The following is a 7489-nucleotide window of genomic DNA, read 5'->3' as shown; positions in this document are numbered from 1 at the left end:
CAAAGACATAGGTTGAGATTTTTGAGACAAATGGGAAAAAAAAGTAATCAGGTAAAGGTAGAGATCAGTGATGGTCTGCATGATTAGGGATCTGTGAAGCAGGAACATTACCATGGGCCAGTGTCCTCTCTGCCACTTGCAATAATTAGCATCCATCTGAGAAGGAAGGACAATGAAAAAGGGGAACCAAACTGAAAATAAGCACATAAAAAAAGAGATACTAAAATTAGAGGAGAAATAGACAAATTGGAAAAAAAGATAAATAAAAGTAAAAATTGTGTTTTTTGAAGTTTTTACATAGTTTATTTATGCTCTGATGAAAAATTATCTTCACAGGTAAACATCATCCGTAGTGCCTTTTATTCCTTCTTTTTGCCAGCTCTGACATTTGCCTTCACAGTACCCCTGACTTTCTTCATTCTGTTCTTGCTTTCCTTTCCCTGTTTTCTTGATGTCTTTTTCTTCTCATACAGGCCATGCCTTGCAAGTCTGTGCTTTGGTTCATTTTTTTTTTTTGCATAGTCAAGGGAATCATAAATCATGCCAAAGCCTGTTGTTTTGCCACCACCAAAATGGGTTCTGAATCCAAAGACAAAAATGACATCTGGAGTTGTCTTGTACATCTTGGCCAGTTTTTCTCTAATTTCAGTCTTGGGCACTGTGGCCTTTCCAGGATGAAGGACGTCTATAACCATCTGTTTAAACTGAAAAAGTCTGTTTGTCATGAACTTCCTGGTTCTGACGGTTACAGTGTCATTGCGGCTGGCTCCTTGAGCAGCAGGCGAGGGAAAGGAAAAACTGTTTTTAAAGAGTGAGAAAATTGATAAACCCTTACTGATCTGATTTTACAAGGAGCAGGAAATCAAAACAATAAAAAAAATTGGAAAATGAAATCACAGCAAAACCAGAAGAAATACAAGAATAATCAGCACATTTTTTACAGTTATATGCTAACAAAACTGAGAACACAAAAGATAGAGAGGTATACCTCCAAAAATATAAAAGATCAGATAGAAATCTTAAATAACCCAAACTCAGAAAAGGAAATAGATTTAGCTGTAAATGAGCTATCAAAGGGGAAAAAAAATCCTAATCTTAATGGATCCCCAGGAGAGTTCTAGTAAAAATTTAAAGAAGAGGTAGTACCCCTGCTTCACAAATTGTTCTCAAAAACTGGGAGAAAAGCACACTAACAGAATTCTTTTATGATATAAATATAGACATAATACCTAAATGAGAGAAAGAATACAGAAATCTCTATGCCAATGTCATTAATGAACATTGACACAATAATGATATTAGCCTATACTTTCTTTCTATGTTATATCATTCCCTGTTTTAGAAGACTATGGCACTTTATTCAAGAAATCATTCATTATGACTAAGTGGGATTTATATCAGGAATGAAAAGATGGTTCATCAATAGAGAAAGAATCAATATAATTAATTATGTTAAAAAACCAAAACTTCAAAACCACATCATCACCTCAATAGATGTAGGGGGAAAAAAGTACAATGTGCTAAAAACCCAACAAGTTATAGGCACAGAAAGACCTTTTTAATATCATTTTAAAATTTTTTTAAAAATTTTAAAACTGAAAGCAAGCATCATATATGTGTCATCATATGTAAATTTTCAATAAATACATGAAGCAAGAATGTCCACTCTCCTCCCTATTATTTGATATAGTTCTTAAAATACTAGCAACATCAAGATGATAAGAGAAAGAAATTAAATGTCTAAAGATAAATAAAGAAGATATAAAACTATCCTTATTTCTTGATGATCTGATTGTATACTTAGAAAATCCTAGAGAATCAGTAAAATATTAACTTTGACAGTAGCTTCAGCAAGATCTATATGAATTGATACAAAGTGCAGTGAGCAGACAACACAACTACATACCAAAAAATCAAAAGTATAAAGATCAATAAGACTCAAATGAAGATGTGACACAACACCATCGAATCATCGTTTGTGGAGATGGGAGGTCTGCAGTCATTTAGTACATGTTTTGGGACTTTTTCAATTAATTTACCAGTTGCGTTCATTTACTTTACTATCTCTAAAAAATGCAATTTATTTTATGTGATGGATTGCTGGGAGGAGAAAGGAGAGAATTACTTGGGATAATTATGATGATATAAAAACAAAAGATACCCATACAACCTTGTTTTAAACAAAGACTATCATTGGTCGATAAATTTGGAGAAAGTGGTGTCAACTGAGGGATGAGATCAGAAACAATAATGAAAAGAGTCGAAGATTGAATGAGAGAAGAGAAAGTAAAGTCAATGCATCTAGATAGCTCTTTCAAGGATTTTGGCTGAAAAAGAGAGGAAAAGTATAGGTCCAATGAAGATTTCTTTTGAAAGACTGAAGATGTTTGGTCATATTTGATTTGTACTATGTCATTCTATACAAGGAATTTAGGGGGAAAAAACCACAATACTCCTTATTGTTTGCTTAACAGAGGATGTCCATTCACTAGGCAAAAGAGTTAGTTTCTTTGCAGAATCTTTAGGGTATAAAATTTTGAAATTTCATTATATTCTACAACTTATCCTCATGTCAAATCAAAGTGGTAGGAGCCATTTTGCTTTTTACCCTTAGAAATGAAGCATTTAATAATCTTTAATCTGTTATAAAACCATCTATATCCATTGCCCATTTACTGTCACTGAAAGGAGTGATTTTGTGGCCTGATATCTAGCAACAGAAATGCAATAGCCCCCAAATTTTCCAGAATGCTCACAAAATGGAGCCTGCTAGTTAATTTGACTTTTCTAACTAACTTCATGTTGTTCAGAGAACCAAATGTGACAGAAACCAGATTAAAATGTAATTGGGAAGCATTTAACAAAATAAATAAAAATATAGTGTAAGTAAGATATCATTAATGTGTGGTTTTCTAAACAAATATGATTCCCAGAGCCCTTCATTTCTATCTGAATTTGATATTACTCATGTAACTGATGTCTCTTCCTTTCTTTTCTCTCTAAACTTTTCTAAAGTTGAAAACATGGCTGGAATATATGTATTTTTTTTCTCTTTCTTCCCTTAATAAATATATCATGTTGAATATAATCCAAGCTTTGACATAAGATTTTTCAAATCTTAGAATAATTAAACAATTAATTAGAATAATTATTTTGAATATGAGTTTTTTATATAGAATACTGTGAACATAAAAGCTATAGGGAATTCTGATAAATGTTATTTTCATTCAATACTGTGGAATGTTTTTAATAATTTTTAAATAAAAAATTTAAGTGTTTTGCTGTCATTTACTTCTTCCTCCCATAAGTCAAATGCAAAGAAATTTTTTTAAAGCACATTTGATACTTTCAGTTAATCATTTAAACTTGATTCCCTCAAGATACTGACAGCTTAATAGGGGTGATAAGACATATGTACAAAATATTCATGATACAAAATAGGTATAAATGTAGAAGAACTTCTTTGTATATTGTCTTCTCTCTATAAGAATGTAAGTTATTTGAGAGCAGGAATTGTCTTCCTTACTTGTATTTGGATCTCTAGCATGGATCCCAGTACCTGTATATATAGTAAATCATTAATAAATATTCTATTTTTTATTTATGTGGGGGAGGGGCACATTTTGCATTAGTTTAGTAAGAGTCAAAAATCATTCTAAGCTTTTAAGTGTGATTTAATGTGTTGCAACAGTATTAAAAATAAGATTTTTTTTGTATTTTGCTAATTTATTTCTCTTATTTCTCCTTCCTTTTTTTTCCCTTTATTTTTATGCTTATGTAAGATGGCTCTTTGGGAGGAGGAGGGTTATTAAAAGAAAATTTAGGTGATAATAACACTAAAATGAAAAAAGATAACCATAAAATTTTATTTTAAAAACAAAAATATTAAAATGAGGAGCAAGTTTGGAGGTAATAAGTCATCATGGGATATGTTTAATTTGTGGTGCTAACATAAGGGGGTTTTTTTGTTTGTTTGTTTTTTAGGCAATTGGGGTTAAGAGACTTGCCCAGGGTCACACAACTAGTAAGTGTCAAGTTAGTCTGAAGCCATATTTGAACTCAGGTCCTACTGATTTCAGGGCCGGTTCTCTATCTACTGTGTCACCTAGCTGCCTCCTACCATAACATTTTGGCAACATCATGGTACAGTGGAAAGAAGCCCAAATTTCTAGTAAAAAACTTGAGGCTATGTTACTTACTACCTATGCAGCTTTGGGAAACTCATTTAAACTCTCAGCCTCAGTTTCCTCATCTGTAAACTGAGAGGACTGGACTAAATGTTTGCTGAGGAACTTTCTATATCCTAAATTGATGGTTCTATGATTCTACATCTAGCAGAAATTCAGAATAATTCTCAAGAGTTTGAACACTTTTTAGAATTGTTACTTAAATTTTACAGGGCAGCATTGCACAGTAGAGATCTAGCCTTTGAGCCAGGAAGACTTACTTCAACTATCTTTGCATGTGCTCATTTTTTTTTTAAATCCTGGGTAAGTCACTTGACCTTTCAGTGTTCTAGGCAATTCTGTTTGATGGTAAATTTCAGAGAAATTTCTGAATTGCATTGGTAGAAGGAATTTCATCATCTGGGAGTCCCGTCTCTATTCTTTAAATCGTTGCAGGCATTGTTTATTGTTTTCTATATTATGATATAGGATGCTGTTCAAAGGCTGCTCCAGTTATGTCTCTGTATTCTGGCTTCCTCTTAATGCTGCTTTTATCACTCTACATCACTTTCTACAAATTTCCCCATATTTCTTTAAATTACTCATCTTCATAACTTCTCACAGCACAGAAATATCCCATTCTTTTCATATATCAGTTTGTTGACCCAGTCTCTTTCAATGGACACGTCATTTTCAGCTTTCTGCAATTACAAAGAGTCTTACTATGAATATTTTGTTATAACTAGAACTTTCTGATATTGCCTTACTCGTGATGTTTGCCTAGTTGTGTGAATATGGATGTAATAACTTTTCTCAAAAGCAATTAAACATTGATTTCTAGGATAGTTGGACTAACTTATTGTTCTGCAACAATATATTAGTGCCCATCTTCTTCAAATAGAGATTGTTTTTATCTTTGCCAATATTTTAAATGTAAAAGCACAGAGGATTTTTCTTGTATTTATTATATTACTTTGCTTTAAGTACATTTTAATATGTTTATTGATCATTTGGATTTCTTTCATTTTTTCAGCCAAAGACAAGGTTTCTTGAAGATTTGCCATATTAGCTAGACTCTTAAGTAATCTAAGCATCTTTGAGCTATTGGCTAGATTGTGAAAATCTGAGCCATAGCTAGATTTTAGGAATCAGAGCAGTGGCTAGATTATAAGAATCCCAGCATCTTGATGGAGACAAGATGGACTTTATACACAGAAAGACTGTGGGAGGGACTTAGGAGTGGCCAATAAACTGGGGTAAACAGAACTCCTGGGACCAGTACCTCCAGGCCAAGGGAGAATTAATCCTAGCTAGGATTAAGTGTGGGAAATGGCCTGGGCCATACATAGGGAGATAAGACAAAGGAAGGGAGATTGGGTGTAGCCACAATGAGTATAGCCTCAGGCAAATGCCAGAGTTTTGGCCACATGGGAAAGTCCAGGGTTTTTCCTTTCTGGGGCCTGGATCCCAACCCCATCATTCCCCCTTCAAACAAATGGGACGCAAATTTTTTTGGAGTAAGGAGCGAAGGTCTCAGCTTCTGAAACTGTTTCCTACTGACAATGGGCGTAGAGCTGTCTCTGCCTGGCGGAGGTCCCAAAGAGGAGGTTGACTGGAACTAAGCACAGGTTGCATCCACAGAATGATAGGGGGACATTGGGGGGTAGTCGCTGTTTGCTACCAACTGTAGGTGAGTGGCCCATAGTCTGGAAGACATAAATCTGACAGAAAAAAACTGCAGGGCCCAGATGTAAAGCAGGGACTAGATTTAGGGCCCAACTTAGAGGATAAAACATCCTTAGCTCTGTTTGGATTCAGATAATTCAGTTCTCCAACCATGCAGTATCAAATCCACCTCATAGCCAGACTCAGGAATAGCCAGGTGGGTAACATTCCTTTTCAAAGGAACATAATGGGGAAACTGGGCCAGGAGGATCCCATCTTAGACTGAGGTTAAAATTGTCCTCTCAGCTTTTCCCAATACTGACTTCCCACCCTTCTCTGAGTAGCTTGTGGTATTTCCCTCAGATGGTGGATTATTGATTATCGATGGATTATGACCCATCAGACAACTCAAAAGAAAATCCTATGAGCTTTTACCTCAAACTGCAAGTTTTCCTAATCACAGCTTAGGAAAAACTTTTCCAGGATTTACATCTCAAACTTAAATTTGTCCTGGTGTAAAAAGCCAATCATTAGAGATTTCTATATACTTGCAAATTCTCAGCAAGTCATACATAACCCAAACAATCTTTTTGGCTAGTTTACACATTAAAACAACAACCAGAATAATAACTAAATTATTTTAGCGGTAACCAAATTATGAAAAGTTTGTTGACATAACAAACCCATTACCAATCAGGTGACTTCAGTTTTGTTAAATTCATTTCCAAATTACTTTAAAAAGAGAATGCTTACCCAAGTTTGGAGGCTAGCTTCTTTACCTTTAGCAGGATGTGCTGAACCTGGATGATGCTTCCTGGCAAAGGTTGCCCTAGAGCCCAAGCCCATTGCCAGGGGGGTCCACGTCATAGCTGCTGCCTCTCCCCCCTCCTTCCTTTCCCAGGTGGGGGAGGTTGAAATCAAAGGTGAGGGGTAAAGGGTAAAACTCTCTTCTCCTATAAGAAGGGTTAATAGATACCCTCTCGATTCAGGGGAAGGGAGTGACCAGCTTATACAGGTGTTTCATAACTCCTTAAAAATCAATCACAAAAATTCCAGAATATGCCAAGATATTTTTAGCTGTTCTAACTTTCCCTGTAACCTCCTTGAAGGAGGATTCAGAGGTGCTGAGGGAAGGGAATAAGTAAGCTTCAGGGAACCAAAAAGCAGCTGCAGTTTTCCCCAATTCCCTAGCGCCAAGGGAATTAACAGAATTGAGCATACACTTTCAGATAGGGTGTCTGTCCTTGTCCTCTATGATGCAGAAGGTGTACCCAGATCTATGGCCTTGAACCAACCCAGTGGACTGAGAGCCTGAGAGTGTCAGGCCAAGCAAGGGATAGCCTGGTAACTGCCCAAAAAGCACCTCTAAGCCTTGGTGCTTGGAGAGCAACCCTAACTGCAGAGCAAGAAAGGAGGGGAGGGGAGAGGCTCACATACCTTCCAGTCTTGGCTGGAGAAGAACTTGGGTTGACAGTTTTCCCATACGGGCCACCAAAATGATGTGGTTTAGAGGCTTAGGGGTGCTGGAACTCCAAAATCACAACATGTGGGTCCTGCCTGAAAGAATTTGACCCACACCTTCTTTTAGCCAAAGACAAGGTTTATAGAAGATTCCCCATATTAGCTAGACTCAAGGAATCTGAGCATCTTAAGGCTAT

General features: G+C 35.9%; 1 pseudogene; it reads right to left on the bottom strand.

Annotated features, from left to right (window-relative positions):
* Window positions 1-359: 359 nt before the first annotated feature.
* LOC110193552 (small ribosomal subunit protein eS24 pseudogene) lies at window positions 360-752 on the bottom strand (annotated as a pseudogene).
* Window positions 753-7489: the final 6737 nt, after the last annotated feature.

This window comes from Phascolarctos cinereus, unplaced genomic scaffold (genome assembly GCF_003287225.1).
Source record: "Phascolarctos cinereus isolate Bilbo 61053 unplaced genomic scaffold, phaCin_HiC Scaffold_4;HRSCAF=312, whole genome shotgun sequence".
Classification (NCBI taxonomy): domain Eukaryota; kingdom Metazoa; phylum Chordata; class Mammalia; order Diprotodontia; family Phascolarctidae; genus Phascolarctos; species Phascolarctos cinereus.
Note: the sequence above shows the minus strand (reverse complement) of the source record. Positions and strands in the feature narration are given on the sequence as shown.